This window comes from Primulina tabacum, chromosome 18, assembly GCF_025594145.1.
Source record: "Primulina tabacum isolate GXHZ01 chromosome 18, ASM2559414v2, whole genome shotgun sequence".
In the NCBI taxonomy this organism is placed as follows: domain Eukaryota; kingdom Viridiplantae; phylum Streptophyta; class Magnoliopsida; order Lamiales; family Gesneriaceae; genus Primulina; species Primulina tabacum.
The window spans coordinates 4,253,674-4,272,993 of NC_134567.1; positions in this window are offsets into that span (position 1 = coordinate 4,253,674).

The window sequence follows — 19,320 nt, forward strand, 5'->3', positions numbered from 1 at the left end:
CGGTGAATAAAAATATTGGAGTTTAAAATTTGCCAACTCGGCCCTTAACCATGCATAAATAAAATAAAACAAGTAAAATCCTGAAAATCAACAACATAACATAAAAACGTATAAAACTAATCATGTCTACTCAAAACTCATAAAATCTAAATGTGCGGAAAAGCGTGGTTCTTGTGTCGTGCGCGTACATCAAGCCATGCCTACTCAGAGTTCGGCACCTCAAGTCTCCTAATCTAAGTGCTCACCTGCATCACACACGCCTGGTGAGTCTAAAGACTCCACACACCTGCACCGTTAATAGCAAATATGTTGAGGATCGATATAGAGTTTAGAGGGGTGATGAATAAACTCGTTCCTTTATCAATCGTTTTTGCAAAGGATGCTATAATCCTGTTAGAGATTATAGCTTATCTTGTCAAATATATAACCTGCAGACCACAATATAGTGCGGAAACGATCGGATGGTTTAAGGGTGAAATTGATAAAACAGTAGGCAGTAGACAATAGTTGTTTATGGAAGTTCGAAGATGATATCTTCTACGTCTCCCCTTCTTCTGTTTCCAGAAGGTATCACTAAAAGACTTTGGATTTTACAGTACAACATTTGTACACACTCACTTCAGCAGGACTTATCATTTGCCTACTGAAACTCTTAGTTTCTCAACACAATAAAACAAATACAACAAAGTTCTGAAAAACACTCTTTTCCATATTACAAACTCTTCTAAAAAATATAGTAATGTGAATAGCTTGTAGAGAGAGTAAGAAACAGTCATCACAATATGACCTCAAAAGATCAGATAACTAATATGAAGCGTGTGCTGCTTTTCTGTATATTGAGCTTGAAGATGATAAGTAGTTCTGAGTGCTCAAATCGACGTTCGTATAATAGAGAATGTGATTGTTGTTGGGTAACCCTATAAACTTCGTTGATCTTGTGTATTTATAGAAGTTTTGATTCGAACGTCTATAAACAAAGCGGCTTCTTTGACTTCTGATAGAATCAGTTTTATTACCAAAAAAGGTTCCTGCAAAAAGTTTCAGAACAATCAGTCTTGTTTCATACAAAAATTGGTAAACCGTATTAAATGACTTTGTTCAGCATTAATGATGCATTTAATACTCGTACTTGATAAAGTAATGGTAACAATTAATATTTGTTCGATAGGTTCTGATTTAGTAAAAGTCAAGTTCTATTTCTGTTTATCTAAGCTGATAAGTACTCGAAGATTACTGCTTTGTTAAGGTGATACGAGAACTTCTGCTTTATACTGTCTTCTGGCTTTACTAACGCGATCTACTGGTTTTGACTTTCATCACCACAATTAAATTAAGTCTAACAATTTCCCCCTTTGCGGTGATGCCAAAACCTAGAAGTTAGTATCGATGAATATGAAAGCAGATAGCAATTATAACCAAATAATCGATAAATAAATAAACAGTAAAATAGAGTTCAAAAGAGTATTAATAAAAAAATATTAATCATCAGTTCCTTGAACAGTGTATCCTCATCCTGAGGATCTTGGCTTCTGAAAGATGATTCTGCTTGATGATGATGTCCTCCAGATCTACCTTCTTCTGTCCTTCCTTCTGTCCTACCTATTGCTTCTCCCTTTTTGGCATCAATACGAGTGAGTAATTCATCCACTCGTCCAGTAAGATTTATAATTCTATCATTCATCATCTCCAGAAATGGGACTTGATTCGAAACGCGATTATTAAGGGCTTGAAGAGATTGCGATTGGGACTCAATCTTGGCATCGATGGTTTCAAGTTTCGAATCAGTAGCTTCAACTTTAGTTGAGATTGAGTGAAGAGATGAATCATGATTAGAGACAGTTCGAATAACACCAGATTGAGTGAGCATGATGTTAGCATGGCTGGTTAAAATTTTTTCCTGAAGTGGCTGGATTCAAATTCAAGCTTTGCCAATGATTCTACCATGTTAATGACATGTTTTGAAATGCGTTCACGGAAGAAGTTGGTGGCACTGACTTCGCCATCATGATCGTAGGACAACTGTTTTACCATCTCTGAAACTCTTTCAATATTACGTCTCAGTGTATCAATATCAGACTCAAGATCAAAGTGCTCTGCTCCTGGTGATGGAGTTCTTGCGAGTAGACGTTCTGAGATTTCAGCAAGATGAGCAATATGAGCTATGTGAGCTGGTGAATCATTAGGAGGGACAATCAAGGCAGTAGAAAAGACAATTTCGGTTGGAGCAGTAGTAGCAGCAGGGGAATGTTCAGCAGAATTTCCTTCAAAGGCAGTAGATTGGTCAGGAGCTGCATTTTCTTCAGGTGGATTAGCTTCAATGGTTACCATTTGCGCATCAGATGGAATGTTCAACAGAGCTTCCATTTCTGCTTGATATTCTGCAGAAAATGTCTCCAAATTTGGCAGTAATGAAGCAGCATCTGATCCTTACCGTCGGTTGTTCTGCTGGATGAGCTTCTGTATGAACTACATCATCATCGTCGTCTCATTGCTTCAATCACATTTTCAGTTTTGGCAAGATCAAACACCTTCTCTTCATTCTTTACCATTTTAAGAAATGCACCTCGGTGTTTTGAAGAATGTGATTGGATGGAAAACTCGAACCTTATGCCAATCATCAAAGAAAGATATGTCTTCACTGATAGATTTTTCAATCTCCTCAATGTGAAGATTAGTAGCAGTGATAACGGATGACTTGGCGTCATGAGTTTGCGGTTCTGCAACGAGTTTTCCTTTCCCTTTGCCTGAAAAAGGAACAGTCAAGACGGGTCTAAAAGCAGAAGACCCTGTAGTTGATTCTCGAATGATGACTCCAGACGAGGGTGTGAAAAATGGTTCAGTAGTTGAGGTTGTGGCAGAAGAAGTGGCTGCTGGTTTAGTGACAGGAACAGATTCAGGCAAAGAAGAGGTGGCTTCTGTAAACACTTGTCTCAAAGGGATAGTGTCTAAATCAGCAATGGCTACTGTTTTCTTGATGCGGAGCACCGTGCGAGCCTTCTTCTTGCTAGGGGTGGCAGGGATAGATGCTTGGGTAGGAGCAGCAGAATCCTCAGATACTGTTTTATCAGAATCAGTGGAGATATCCACTCTTTTTCTCTTGATCTTCTTCTGAGGTCCTTGAGCCTTAGATTGAGGATCTCCCACCTCCTTCTTCAAAGCAATGAACTCAGCCACAGATGGCTTTGGCCTTAAAGCAAGTACATTGTCAGCATCGGCCATTGTTACGTAAGAAGCGTCTGTTCAGTAGTGAAAGGAAAACCATCATCCTTAAACATTTTTATGATCTGAACAGCAAAACCAGAACTCTTCCTCACAACCATATCCTTCAAGAATCTAAACAAAAATCTACTCCAATCCACCTTAAACCCAGAAGTGATGGCCAACATCATTTGTACCTTCTCCTTAGTCAATCTGTCAAAAGTATCAGCTTTGACCAATAGTGCCTTTGCGACAATATCAGCAAGCACTTGATATTCCATCTTCAGAAGCTTTTTGAAGCGAGAGGTAGAGAGTTCCTCTCCAGAAGCTGAGAAAGTTACGAGGGCAGCCAACATCTCCTCCTTAGAAATATCAGAAAAGTCAGAGATACCTGAGCATGGGAGACAGAAGGTCGATCCCAATAGGGCAGCATCAATGGAAATAGATACACCTCCCTGGGAATAGATGATTTTCCCTTCGTCAACTGTTGCTTTGGCATAGAATTATAAGAGAGCAGTCTTGTAGATAACAGCTGGTGCTTCCAAAAACCTTCTGAGAACAGATTTCTCGATGGCTTTAAACATGCTGACAAGATTTTTGTCCTTGATTGTTAGGACTGAAGCAAAATTAACTTGATAAGCATTTAGAGTGTAAGCTCCAGCCATTTCTGTAAACAAAAAGAGTTTGGAGTAGATTCTGCAGTAGAGTGTGAATGCGAGAGAAAGCAGTAGCTAGTATGCGAAAGATCTGAAAGCGTAAAGATGAAATGACTGAGAAAAGACGGTTAAAATCTAGAATGTATAGCCGTCAGTGAAACATAAGGACACGTGGCAATATATTTACGATTGAATTTGAAAAGTTTAGTAGAGAGTGTTAGATACGCCACAATTTTAAAATATACTAAAATTGGCGGGCTGTCCAAAGCGGTTACTAAAAAAATCAGAAGAGGGTTTGTCGTCTTATGATAATATCTACTAGAAGTTATGAAGTACTGAAATATTTTCAGCATCTTGATAAAAAAACCAGTAGACACATTGTTTTATCGAAAAGACAAACCTTCTTCTGCTTCTGGTAAAACACGAAAAAGGAAAAGACATAATAAATAATATTCTCCCTCAATTAATGCATCTAATAAATGCAACGATACGAGATCTGAGGGAATGATATATGACTCTTGATATTCGTGCATGATGTGAACAGTTGGATGTCTCTTTAGCTTCCCCGAGGCTCTATATAAGTACCTGCAAGTCCACAAATTAAATTATGTACACAAATAACAAATCACAACAAATGGATGATACAAAAATTCTCTCGGAGTCTTCTCCAGAGTCCGATTCAGCAGAAGAGTTGCAAGGACAATTTTCAGTTTCTCGTAAGATGATGTCTGAAGACTTCATTTTTCAAGATATGAAGACTTGGAAGAAATTCTTTAACCTGTAATCTGAAAAATCAGTTAGATTGTTTTAAATTAGAAGGATTAAGCTGCGAAATCATCCCTTCTAAAAACCATAACCATGCGAAGTGAGGGGATTCCTGTAGATCTTAGTTAGGTTCCTGCTGAAGTACTCAGTACTTCTGAAGTACTTCAAACTGCTGATATCAACAAATGTAATAAATAGGGCAATGTAATACATATGGTTTTATGAATGAAATATTCCATTTTGTCATATCTCTGTTCATCTACTGCTTTTATTTAATGCATCAAACAGTAAAGAAAAGAGTAGAAGACACTTAGTCTTAATAAGAAATGTTTCGATTGACTTGAGTCTCTTCATCTTCTTCATTAAGACTTGTCTATAAATAAGCTAAACACAATGTTAGATATCAACAATTCAATATGTCTAGTTCAAGCGATTCCGATGCCTGCAGCAGTACACATGTTCAAGTCACAACATAATCACTTCTTCATCTGGAAAATCTAATGAAGACTATTGAGGAATACATCTGGATGAAGGTCATGTCTTCATGGTTCAAGATCTTCTGAGAATAAGTCGTAGTGGTGGTGCTCCTACTGCCATACAAGTAGCAACAGCAAGAAAATATATTCAGCGGTTTGATGTTAATCATGTTACAGAACTTGGTGCTGATCGAGTTCTGCTGCACGTGATGCTGTGGAAAGAATGGCATCAACTAGAAAAGACTTCCAGTGCAGAATCCTTTACAAGGATTCGAAGTCATGAATTGAATAACTGGATTTCTGAGTGGCAGGATTCTATAGGAACTGAGTTGTCTCGTGTAACATGGTTTCGATTTTATTCTCAATAAAATATCAATTCTGATTCATTGTCGTCTCTTCACTTTTCTGCAAACAAGCTGATGTTAGTTGAACAACATATAACAAGATAATAACAATAGAATCAAGTTAAGTCGATTAAACCAAGTATATTTCGAAAATAAGAAAACTTATTTTCAGGCAGAGTTTTTGTAAAGATGTCTGCTTCTTGTTAATCAGTAGGGACATATTTCAGACGAATGTCCTTCTTCTGCACATGGTCTCTAATAAAATGATGCTTGATATAAATGTGCTTCGTTCTGGAATGTAGTACTGGATTATGAGTGATGGCTATAGCACTGGTATTGTCACAGAAGATGAGTGTTTCAGAGGTTTGAACAGCATAGTCTTTAAGTTGTTGTTGTATCCAAAGCAATTGAGAGCAGCAACTTCCAGCAGCAAGGTATTCTGCTTCTGCAGTAGACGTGGCTATGAAAATCTGCTTTTTACTAAACCAGAAGATCAACATATCACCAAGAAATTGAAAAAACCACTGGTGCTTTTCCTATCCAGTTTGTAACCTGCATAGTCAGAATCTGAATATCCAATAAGATTGAAAGATGAATCCTTGGGATATCATAGGCCGACATTTTGAGTGCTCTTCAAATATTTCATTATACGCTAGCAGCAATATAATGGGATTGCTTAGGGTTGGACTGAAATCTTGCACAAATACATACAGCAAACATAATATCAGGTCTACTCACAGTAATATATAACAATGATCCAATAAGACCACGATATTGAGTTACCTCTACTGAATATCCACTCTCATCTTTGTCAAGTTTAGTAGATGAGCTCATTGGAGTAGAAGCAGCAGAGCATGTTTCTATGCCAAACTTTTTCAGTAGTATTTTTGTATACTTAGCCTGATTTATGAAAATTCCTGTGTCCAGTTGCTTGATCTGCAGTCCTAGGAAGAATGTTAATTCTCCCATCATACTCATCTTGAATTGAATCCTGCATTATCTTAGCAAACTTTTCACATAGTTTGAGGTTAGTTGATCTAAAGATAATGTCATCAACATAAATTTGAACTAACAAAATGTGCTTATTCTTAACAAATGTAAATAAAGTCTTATCTACCGTGCCGATGGTGAAATCATGCTTAACAAGAAATTGTGAGAGAGTGTCATACCAAGCTCTAGGTGCCTGTTTCAAACCATACAGGGTTTTGTGTAATTTAAAAACATGATACGGTAACAAAATGATCAATAAAATCTGGAGGTTGTTCAACCTAGACTTCCTCTTGCAATAGACCATTTAAGAATGCACTCTTCACATCCATCTGATAAACTTTGAAGTTTTTATAAGTAGCAAAGGCTAAGAATATTCTGATAGCTTCAAGCCTTGCTACTGGTGCAAAGGTCTCGTCATAGTCTATTCCTTCTTCTTGTATGAAACCTTGAACAACCAGTCTTGCTTTATTTCTGACAACAGTACCTTCTTCATTTAGCTTGTTTCTAAATACCTACCGAGTTCCAATAACTGCTTGATGAGTTGGTCTAGGTACAAGAAACCACACTTTATTTCTTTTAAATTGATTCAGCTCTTCTTGCATAGCTTCTATCCAACTGGGATCCATAAGATCTTCTACAATCTTCTTTGGTTCATCCTGAGAGATAAAAGCAGCATGCATATATTCATTAATCATTTGCCTTCTGGTTCGTAATGGAGCTGCTGGATTACCAATAACCAAAGATGGAGGATGAGATTTTCTCCAGACAAAACAGTTTAGAGGGATTTCTTCCTGATTTGAACAATTCGGATCATGCTCAAGTAAAACAGCAGTAGGTTCTGAAATGTTCACTTCTGGTTCTGGTAAATCCTGTGTCTGAACAATTTGTTCTACCAGAGGAATGTCTGGTTCTAGATTTTGAACATCTTTAACACTAGGTTCTGCATCATCTTCACTATCCAGTTCGAGATGAATCCTGTCTAACATGTTACTTGGATTTGACACGTTAGAGATTCCAGGAGCACTGCTATCTTCATCAAAAATAACATGAATAGATTCTTCAACATTATGAATTCTATTATTGAAAATTCTAAATGCTTTGCTCACTGCTGAATAACCAAGGAAGAGTCCAGCATCTGATTTTGAATCAAATGCAGACAAATAATTTTTATCGTTATTATGAACAAAACATTTGCAACCAAATGCATGAAAATAAGATACGTTAGGCTTACTCCCTTTCCATATTTCATACGGAGTCTGATTATGCCTTTTGTTGATCATTGTTCTGTTCTGTGTGTAGCATGCTGTGTTGATTGCTTCTGCCCAGAAGCGCTGAGAGATGTCTGCATCTGCTAGCATCGTTCTAGCAGCTTCTTTGAGAGTTCTGTTTCTCCTCTCAGCTACTCTGTTTTGTTGAGGCGTTATGGCAGCTGAATATTCATGATGAATACCCTGTTTATCCAAATATAACTCAAGAGCTTTGTTAATAAACTCAGTGCCCCGATCACTTCTGATTTTAATTATAGAAACTGATTTTTCATTTTGAATCCTTTTCAGAAGCTTGATCAGGAAGCTACTGGTTTAATCTTTTCAGCAAGAAATATTACCCAAGTAAATCTAGAAAAATCATCAACAACAACAAGTGTATACTTCATTCCACCTAAGCTCGTGATAGGGATTTGACCGAATAAATCCATTTGCATTAATTCCAAACACCTTGAAGTTGATTTACTACCTTTATTCTTGCAGCTAGATCTTACCTGTTTACCGAGTTGACATGCAGAACAGACATGATTCTTAACAAAATTAATATCAGGTAAACCATCAACTAAATTCTGCTTTTTGAGATTACTGATCGACTTGAAATTCAGATGATTCAGTCTCTTATGCCATAGCCAGTGTTTATTACTAAGGGAGGCAACTAAACAGGTAGGAACATTAACATGATCTATATTCCATGATACTTTGTAACTGTTGCATTCTCTTGTTCCAGTTAAGACCATAGAATCATTAACATCTTTAACTGTGCATGTGTGCTTCTGAAAAGCTACAGAGTAACCATTATCACACAGTTGACTGATACTAATCAAATTATAACATAGATTTTCAACTAAGAGCACGTCATTTATAATGATGTTACCATGGATAATCTTACCCTTATCCACGGTTTTACCTTTTGAGTTGTCCCCAAATGTAATCTTTGGTCCAGTAAAACTCATTAATTCTGATAGTAGATTCTTTTGTAAAGTCATGTGTCTGGAACATCCACTATCCAGATACCATGTGGAGCTGCTGATTTTGGCTTTCCTCTCCTGTTCTTGCAAACACAAATTTTAGTATCTAGTACCCAATTTATTTGAGTCCAATCCTTATCAGTCCTTTAGGAACCCACATTTGTACAATTCTAGGTGACCTTGTACTTCGGGTATCCAAATAGGTGTGTGCAACAGAAGGTCTGCTATTTCTAATAGAATGCATCTTAGAATGTTGTTCTTCCCTTCTGTTTTTGTTGTCTGGTCTATATCTCTTCTGAATAGGTCTATAATTATAGTACTGGTAGTTTTTAACATTCATAGAGGGTTGTCCTCCTGAGTTGAATCCTGTGCTGGATCCAGAACTCTGGTGAACTCTTCTCTTAGGTTCAGCATAACCCAGACCATAATGCTTCCTTCTGTTTGTCTGATCTACAGTCCTTTCAACTCGAATAGTTGGTACTACATGTTCATATACCACACTGGATTTGACAAAGTGAATGAATTTCTCTTTGCATTTATCCAGTAATGGCTTAGTACTCGTTTCAGAAGTGTTTTCATTATTATTGAAACCGAGACCACTTATGTCTCCAGATTGTTTATGCAATTCCTGCATCTTCTCCAATGAAACAGAATACTTATTCCATGCATTCACCAGTAATAATAGCTTCTGATTTTCAGATAGCATCGTCTGGTAATCTGCATTTACTATTTCATTCTCATTTTTCAATTTACTCATCTCAACTTTGAAATCATTGCAGCTGTTTTCTTGCAAGCAAGTAAACTTACTGATTTGATCTTTTAAGTTGTGATTTTCAGTTTTAACTTCCTTGAATGACTGAGAAAATCTTGAGTACTCGTCAACCATGTCATGCAGTGCCTTAACCAAATCAGTTCGTGTAAATTCATTAGAGTCAAAGTCAAATACCTCTCCAGATGTAGAGGTTGATTCATTGTCTGCCATAAGACATTTGATCTCTTCTGCATCGCTATCACTGGAATGAATTTCTGAGTCAGAAGACTCAGAGCTAGAATCCGCCCATTTAGACTTGCTTTCCTCAGCAATCATGGCTTTGCGATCTCTTCTGGAATTCTTGTCATTCCGCTTGTACTCCTTCTTCTTCTGGTCATCCTTCTTGAGCTTTGGGCAGTCAGCAATAAAATGTCGGATCTTTCCACAATTGAAGCATGCCATATCACCAGATGGTTATTCCTTTTTGAAATTCCGGTTTGGATTCTGATAGGCTTTGTGATTCTTCTTCATGAATCTCGAAAATTTCTTCACGAACAAAGACATTGCATCATTGCTGATTTGTTCAGCAGTCTTATCAAATGTGCTTTCAGTAGCAGTAGCAGGTGATGCACTTGGAACAACTGCAGTAATAGTAATAGTAGCAGTAGCTGCAAGAGCCCTGGCAGGTGTATTCGATGATGGCTCTTCTCCACTCCTTACTTCCAGTTCAAACTCATAGGATTTTATGTCAGCAAACAAGTCATGTAGCTCCAACTTGTTTAGATCTTTAGAGACTCTCATAGCCATTGTTTTAACGTCCCATTCCCTGGATAAATCTCTCATCACTTTGAGTGCTATTTCTCTGTTGCCATATTCTTTCCCAAGAGCTGCTAGTTCATTAACCAAGCAGCTGAAACGTTCATCAAACTCATTCATAATTTCTCCAGCTTTCATTCTAAGATTCTCAAATTTTTGCATTGCTACAGACAGTTTATTCTCCTTCGTCTGTTCATTTCCTTAGCAGATTTGGATAAATTTTTCCCAAATCTCTTTAGCAGTATAACACATCTTGATCTTACTGAAGGTACTTTTGTCGAGAGTTTTATAGAGAATGTCCTTCGCAACATTATCAAGATTGGCTTTCTTTTTATCGTCGCCAGTCCATTCACTTCTGTACTTCTCAACCATCTGAGGTGCTCCCTCAGTAACAACAACATCAGTGCTAGACTTTAAGATCTTCAACGGACCATCTGTGATGATAAACCACATGTCATCATCTTGAGCTACAAGATGAGCTTGCATCCAGATCTTCCAGTCATCAAAGTCTTCTTTTGAGAACATGGGAACCTTGCTGAAATGAGCCATAGATGTTTTAAATTTTTAGAACAAGAAAAACCCGCTCTGATACCACTTGTTGGGGATCGATATAGAGTTTAGAGGGGGGTGAATAAACTCGTTCCTTTGTCGATCATTTTTGCAAAGGATGCTATAATCCTATTAGAGATTATAGCTTATCTTGTTCAAGTATATAACCAGCAAACTACAATATAGTGTGGAAACGATATGATAGTTTAAGGGTGAAAATGATTAAAACAACATGCAGCAAAAAATGGTTGTTTATGGATGTTCGAAGATGAAATCTTCTACATCTCCTGATATGAATCCACCTAACTCCACCTCAAAAGCTAGCTCATATCTCATTAGTTGTTGCATTAACAACTATTTTTACCTCTCCTCGATTGATATGTGGATCAACCCATTGAATCCATCCGTCCTCGACACTCACTTGCCTCCTCATCTCGAGGGCGCCGAAGTCCTGCAAAGAAGAATTAATACTGCTCGGGGTTGAACCGGCTATATCATCACTAGATACATAAATCTCATCATTGTACAAAGGTACTTGGAGAGATTTATACAAAATTAAATCACGCTCATATTCACTCATTTGGGCCTTTAATTTATTTTCTTTTTCTCTTCTTTTGGCCTCTTTTGCATTTTCTTTTTCTTTTCTTTCTATGGCCATCTCACTCTTTTTATCACTCATTCTTTCGACCATTTTAAATTCTTTTTCACACTCACAATTAAATTGCAGTTGATCATCAGTAATTACAATTGAAATAGGTTGATCAAGAAAGGTACATGATGAATCATAACATGCGTGCAACAAATTATTACTACTTTTTTCTTTCTTCTCCATAGCGCACACATTAGAAAAAAATTCACAATCTAAGGATTCACTCTCCACAGCACAACATTCTATGCTCAAGTCAGAAATCAGTAGAGTACCAACCTCCTCAATTCTCTCAACCTCCACTTTAGGTTCAACAACAATGCTCACGTCAACTCCACACTCGACTGCGTCCTTAGATTCACATTCAACTCTAGAATCCAGTACATTCCCCTCCTCATTTGGACATTGGCTAATATCATGTCCAAACTCTAGACACCAAATACATTGAATATCATAAGTACTAACATTTGAGATTTTAGATGTACCTTGATACCCATGCTTCAAAACCAACTTCGGTCTAGTCTTGACCTTCTTCTCTTCACTCGACCTTCGTGCGGATGTCAAAAACTCCTTCCACGAGTCACTTCCATGCCTACCACTCGATTTGCACCTCCTATCATCACCCGATACCAGGCGTGGTGCTCCACTCTCCTTGAATCTCCTAGCCCAATCAACTTCACGTGGATCATCCATTCCGCACCGCCTATATTTCTCACGAACGGGTTTAAACTCCTTCTCCCACATTTTATCCAACCCCCTTAACATTGTTTGAAATTGACGATCGTCAACCATTATACCTACAAGAAAAAGTTAGTATAAAACAATAAAGAATAAAGTTTCATCACCACAAATTCTCACTAGTCACTCCAATGAAAATTCACTCGCACTCGTCTTTTTTTTTTCCTCACCACAAAACCTCACAAATCACTCCAATGAAAATTCACTCGCACTCGTCTTTTTTTTCCCTCACCACAAAACCTCACAAATCACTCCAATGAAAATTCACTCCACTCAAATATTTTCACTCAAGTGAGAATTCTCAAGGGGGCGCTTAAGTCTCGTGGCTTCCACGTATCAAACTTATGAGATCAATCCTGTGATGCTTGAAATTCGACTCACTTAGACCACACAAGAATAAAAACTTTGGAAATTGACTAGAATGAGACTAAATGACAAGGACAAACTTAACGCTGAAATATAAGCGCTAAAATTCCAACAAGCACCCGATTCAAATTTTTTTTTCGGGTGAACAGTACGTGAACAGTAAATCCAGGCGAATGAACCGTAAATCCGCGTGAACAGTAACTCCTGCGAATGAACAGTAAATCCGAAAATGAACAGTACCGTGAATAGTAATTCCGGCAAATGAACATTAAATCCGAATGACGTGAACAGTAAATCAGCAATGAATAGTTGGTGAACAGTAACGCGAATTTTTTTTTTTGTAGATTCAACAATTACGCAGAAATCGCTACACGAAAATCGGTATTGAAAATCCTACGAAGAATTGAACGGATACGCTTACTTGAATCAAAAACCAAAAGCTCTGATACCACTTGATAGATCCCGCCCACGAGATCTTTGATTTGTCCCGATCTTTGAAACAAGTAATCGACAGGTGTGATAATCGCCTCTAGATCACGCGGTCTAGCAACAATTAATCAACGATAGAAACAATCGCGTTCAAGAGAACCTCCAAAGAACCCGTCCTTGGCAACCTCGTGATATTCGATTGAAAAACGCCACAAAAGATAAATCTTTTGATAAATTTGATTTGATACGACGCAAAAGTTATAACGAAACTTAAGCTTGTTTTTGAGAGAATTCTCAAAGAAATTTTTTTATAAACTCAATCAATAATTCAATGTTTTTTACAATGATAGATTTTCGAGTATATATTGTTCACAAATCTCAAAAATATCAAATCTAGTTACCAAAATAATTAAAACTCTAATTTAGGAACAAATTCTCGCCAACACGTATAGGACACGAACCCCGTGTAGGCCTCCGGGTAAGGGTCCGTGTAAGCTCAGCAAAATTACTCTCCGGGAAAACAATAGACACGGACCCCGTGTACAGGTCCGTTCTCGGGTCCGTGTAGGCTCAAAAATTCTCTTCCTCAACTGTAATGGACACGGACCCCGTGTACTGGTCCGTGTACACGTCCGTGTAGCCTCGGTCATTCAAAAATATCCTTGAATAATGTTTCTTTGGCCTCCCAACGTCATCCCACGCATCACAAGCCCTTCTTCCTTGTTCATCATTCCTTGTAGTGCCTCTTTGAACTTCCTTAGCCGTCCTTTGAACGCCATGCCCGGCCAGATTCATATCATCTCCCTTCTTCTGTTTCCAGAAGATATCAGAAAAGACTTTGGATTTTACAGTACAACACTTGTACACATCCACTTCAGTAGAACTTATCCTTTGCCTACTGAAACTCTTAGTTTCTCAACACAATAAACAAATACAACAAAGTTCTGGAAAAGACTCTTTTCCATATTACAAACTCTTCTAAAAAATATAGTAACGTGAATAGCTTGTAGAGAGAGTAAGAAATAGACAGCACAATATGATCTCAAAAGATCAGATAACTACTATGAAGCATGTGCTACTTTCTGTATATTGAGCTTGAAGATGATAAGTAATTCTAAGTGCTCAAATCGACGTTCGTATAATAGAGAATGTGATCGTTGTTTGGTAATCCTATAAACATCGTTGATCTTGTGTATTTATAGAAGTCTTCATTCCAACGTCTATAAACAAAACGACTTCTTTTACTTCTGATAGAATCAGCTTTATTACCAAAAAAAGTTTCTTCAAAAAGCTTCAGAACAATCAGTCTTGTTTCATACCAAAATTGGTAAAACATATTAAATGACTTTGTTCAGCATTAATGATGCATTTAATACTCGTACTTGGTAAAGCAACGGTAACAATTAATAAATGTTCGATAGGTTCTGATTTAGTAAAAGTCAAGTTCTGCTTCTGTTTATCTAAGCTGATAAGCACTCGAAAGGTACTGCTTTTTTAAGGTGATACGAGAACTTCTGCTTTTATACTGTCTTCTGGTTTTGCTATTGCGATCTACTGGTTTTGACTTTCATCACCACAATTAAATTAGTCTAACAAAATATGTATACGTAGAACAGCGCAATGAAAAATACTGTAATCAACATACATTACATGAACAAAAAAGCATAACCATAAACGTGTCGTATAAATCAAAACGTGTCAAAACATAACATCATATACGTATACATTTTCTTTTGTTGAATTCAGTTCATTAGTTGTGACTTTCGTATCAGCTTTATCGTATCATCATGAATCGATAGATTCATCTGCATATAACCGTGGTACCCGGCGGCTGTCGGACATCAGCGACAGTATTACCCATCCACTGTGCCTAGGGACCTCATCATTATCATTTACATATACATCGTTAGTCACAATTAATTCTCATCCTTCAAAGCATCATCACTTTCATCACTTAACAAAAGCATGCATATACATAAATTTTTTTATACTTAAAATCAAGCACGCAATGTATTTTTCATAATTTCATAAAAATCATATACAAAAATATTTATTAGACGTAAACTCGAGCCCGTTTTAAAACTTAATCAATTCCTTTTGAAACTTGGGCCGGAGTCCTAGTTTACCCGAATCGAACCGAAACATAACCAAATTTCTCCCAACTTTTACCACATCTTATATACACATTTACAGCCTTAAAACCCTCAAGACCAGACCCCTAAACCTATCGATCATACCCCGAATTTTGCTGGAAAAAGTCTGCAAGTCGTAAATCCAAAACCCTAGCCGCCATTTCTCTTATCATTGTTCCTAGGTTTTAGTCAATGGGACCAGCCACTAAACAACCTCACCTAGTCCACCCTAGGACCCTACTAGAACCACAAGACTCATGGCCACAGCCCCATGCAACCCAAACCACACACACGATCTCTAGCTACATCCCAAGCACGCCCGAGACCAACACAAACGTCCCTCAATCATGCGGCCTCTACCCTAGCCCCAGCCATGTTCGAGCCACCCTAGGCCACGGTCCAGAACCTTTAGGACCTTTACCCAGGCTAAGGACGTCCCTTGCACAGCCAAGCCTCCCCATCATCTGATCTGCTCACCAACAAGCTTCGGTCGAAGCATTGCTCCAAAATCCTTCGGCCAACAGCACTTAGTCTCGACCCTAGTACTAATTTTCCTTAAACCTTGACATGTTTCACCCCTCTAGCATCAGCAACTGACAGCCCCTTGCAAAAGGATTACAAAAAACGTGAGTCTGATGTATAAGAATGCAGATTTCATGAACAAATCGAAGCATAAATGTAAAACCATGCAAGGACCGAGCATTATACATGAATGGAACGCATATCAGCATATAAATATGAAGTGAATGATGGAAAAGAAGATACGTGGCGTGTCTTGATGATTATATACTAGAAAACTCGAAGATGCTCGCGTCGGGGAAGCATCGGAGAAGCGGGAATGGAATTTCCTTGGAAGAGCAAGGCTTTGCCGAGAGTTGCGGATATCATTCTTTGAAAATGCCGAAGGAGAGGCTTCTGAAATGAGGTGGGCGGCTGCTGATGGTTAGGGTTAGGTTTAGGATGGATTAGTGTAATATTTAAATAGATAACCAAGTGCTAATGAGCCTTTATTTGGATTTAAAGGGGATTATAAGGGTTTTGAGCCCATTAAGCTTAAAAATAAACTCATCAAGTACAAACACACTCCCAAAAATATTTCGTTTAGGTACGTTTTTGAAAATATTGCTCGAGCCCTCGAAAAGTCTTCTGAATCGTTAAAGTTTGCGTATCGATTAAAAAATATGACCCAGAGAGTAAAAATACGCATTAAGGCTCATTTTCGAGAAATATACTTAAAACACTCCATAATAATTAATTAAAATTAATCACTTCATAAAGTAATATTTCTTGATAATTCGCCGGTCTCCGTTTCTCCTTCGAGCGTGAAATGTATCTAGAAACCCTAATGCATTAAATTTTTAAAAATAATGTGAAATAAATCATAACCATGAAATAATTATGCAATAAATGCATAAAATTAAATAAACATATATGTTAAATAAAACCTTAGATTGCATCCATTCAGGTTACGTAAATTTAAATTTCCTGGACCTTACAGAGGGAGCCTGAGCTTTTATATAATCAAGACTAGGCGAATTTCGAGGAAGAAATTTTATTTAAGGGGGGAGATTTGTTACGCCCGAAAAATCAGTTCACGCAAAACCGCATGCATGCAAATTTTTTGAATTGATTATTTTATTTTATTTAATTGATTTTAAATACTTAAATGATATATTTTACATGCTTAAAATTTTAAATTGCATGATTTCATAAAATTGAAGGATTTTATCCGAACATTCGATAATAGACTGAGGAAAAAAAACGGGGACCACAAAGATAAAAATATTTTCGATAAATGTTTTTGAGGCTCGATAATATGATCAAATAGGATCAAACTTTGCTAAAAACTTTGAAGTCCAAATTATTTTGCGAGATGAGCCCGATTTTATCCACGAATTCGGTCTAGGACAAACAAAGGACTTTGAAAGGACCAAAAATTATTATTTTTGAAAACAAATTTTGTAAAGTTTTATTTTACAATTAAATAGGTATAAATGGACCTAATTTACCTATGATTAGAAGGCTATATTATTCTTAAAAAAAAGCCCAAAACCCTAACCCATTGAATACCTAAATTTCGAAAATAATAAAAAACAAACTAGGGTTCTAAATGACTCCAAAGCAGTCGAAATACACACAAAAAACACATACAATATTTCAAAAATTTTAGAGCAAAAGATTCAAAGATTTTTTGTCGCTCGTTTGTCCTTCTTCGCAACCCAAACCAACGATCGAATATTCGAGCGTTTTTACAGCAAAGGCACACTTCTAAACTCTTTTTATGCAACATTCAAATCATATTATGCTTTTTTTTTATGTATTTTGGCATGAAAAATATATGAGTGCAACTCGTTTAATGTTTTGATGATTATTTTCAAAGTTTTGATGATTTTTATGCGTATATGAACACGTTACGAATTCTAAGGGACACGTTGCCAATATAAGATTTTAAAGGGCTAGGAAAAGTTTCATTCAAGGAGTAGCTCGAGGTTTGGATAATGGCAGGAAGGGGTGCGCGTGGGAGTAAGCGTGTGCACCTAGGGTTTCATGGAGTTTTTGAACATGATGGCTTGGCTAGGAGGAGCAGTCGTACAAGGGCTTGAACCAGGGACCTTTACTGGCCGTGACTTGACTCTAGGAAGAGACCATAAGGCGCTAGGACTCTTGGTTCGGCGAGGAGAAGCATCGTGCGCAAACCATAGGGACCATGTAGTGCGCGCGCGGCTTGGTGATTAAGGGAAGGGGTGCACATGATGTAAGCTTGAACCAGGGGCTCGATATGGTCCTAGGCAGGGCTATAATGTCGGCTCAAGGAAGACTAGGTGTTGGTGGCTTAGGGGTTCGATTAGGAAAGAGCCGTGATCAAGGGTCTTGCATGCATGGGTGTGCGCGACTCGGCTTTGGGCTAGAGGCTGGTGCGCTTGTCCAGGAGGTTTCAGGTAGGGTCCAAGAGGCTGAGGGTTAAGACTGGTCCTAGTTGGCTTGTGGGTGGCTCGGTGTTTGGGGAAAATAATTGCTCGATTTAGTGGCTATGTGTAACGTCGAAAAACCAAACCTACGTAAAGCACATGTATGCAAATTTGTTAGGATCGATTGGGGGGAGTATCGTTGAGCTACAATAGCTCGGTTCTTGAAATATTGAACACCGATGAATTAAATCGAGTTTGGTTTTCAAATTAGGCAGAAGACACTCGAAATAATCCTTCGTAGAAACTGATTAAATATTTTGTAAACCATTTAAGATATATGCAAGTTGAATGAGTAAAAAGAATTTCGGTTGAAGCATTTTATCAAACACTTGGTATGCAATATTTTGGTATTTGAAGAACACATAAAATGCTTCAACAATGCATCTTTAAAAATAGTGAAAATGATAAGCAAATGCAATAAACAAATAGACACGAATTTGTTTATGGATGTTCGGAGATTTCAAACACTCCTACGTCACCCCTTCTTCCCCTTGGGAAGGATCCACTAGAAGACTTTGATTTATACAACTACTTGTACAAACCCATTCCGGAAGGGCATCACCCAACTAGAACTCCTAGCACTCAAGATTCTAGGCAGCATCTCACAATCATCATATTGTTTAATGTCTCATATGCAAAGACTACATACACAAGTTTATTGTCTTTGTGAAAGACTCACTCAACTAATCTTTGAAGTTCAACTCTCTTGTATATGTGTGAGTGATTGTGTGTGAGGAATTTATCATTTACAATGTATATCTCAAATGTATCCTCACACAAGGGCTTTTGCTCTCAACTAGCTGATATCTTAATGCTAACTGCCCATGCTTTGAATCCACTTCAAAAGCTCTTGTTTGATCTTCAAGATGTTGTATTTATAAGCCCCAACAATGATATGTACGTTAGACACAAGAATATGACCGTTTGGAAAGTTTCTGTACTGTTTTGAAATTGCAACGGTCAAATTCAGCTTCCTGGGCATTTTCCCGACTGGTCAACTCTGGTCAACTCAACTGGTCATTCAGTTCAACTGGTCAGCTGCTAGTTCAGTTCAGCTGGTCAACTGCTGGTTCGGTTCAGTTCAGCTGGTCAACTTTTGGTTCAGTTCAGTTCAGCTGGTTCGGCTGCTGGATCGGTTCAGTTGGTCTGGTTCATTTGTATGCTTCAGTTCAACTGGTCTGATTCAACTGGTCTTCAGCTGGTCAGGTTCAGTTCAACTGGTCTGGTTCAGTACAACTGGTTCGGTTCAGTTCAGTTTCAGC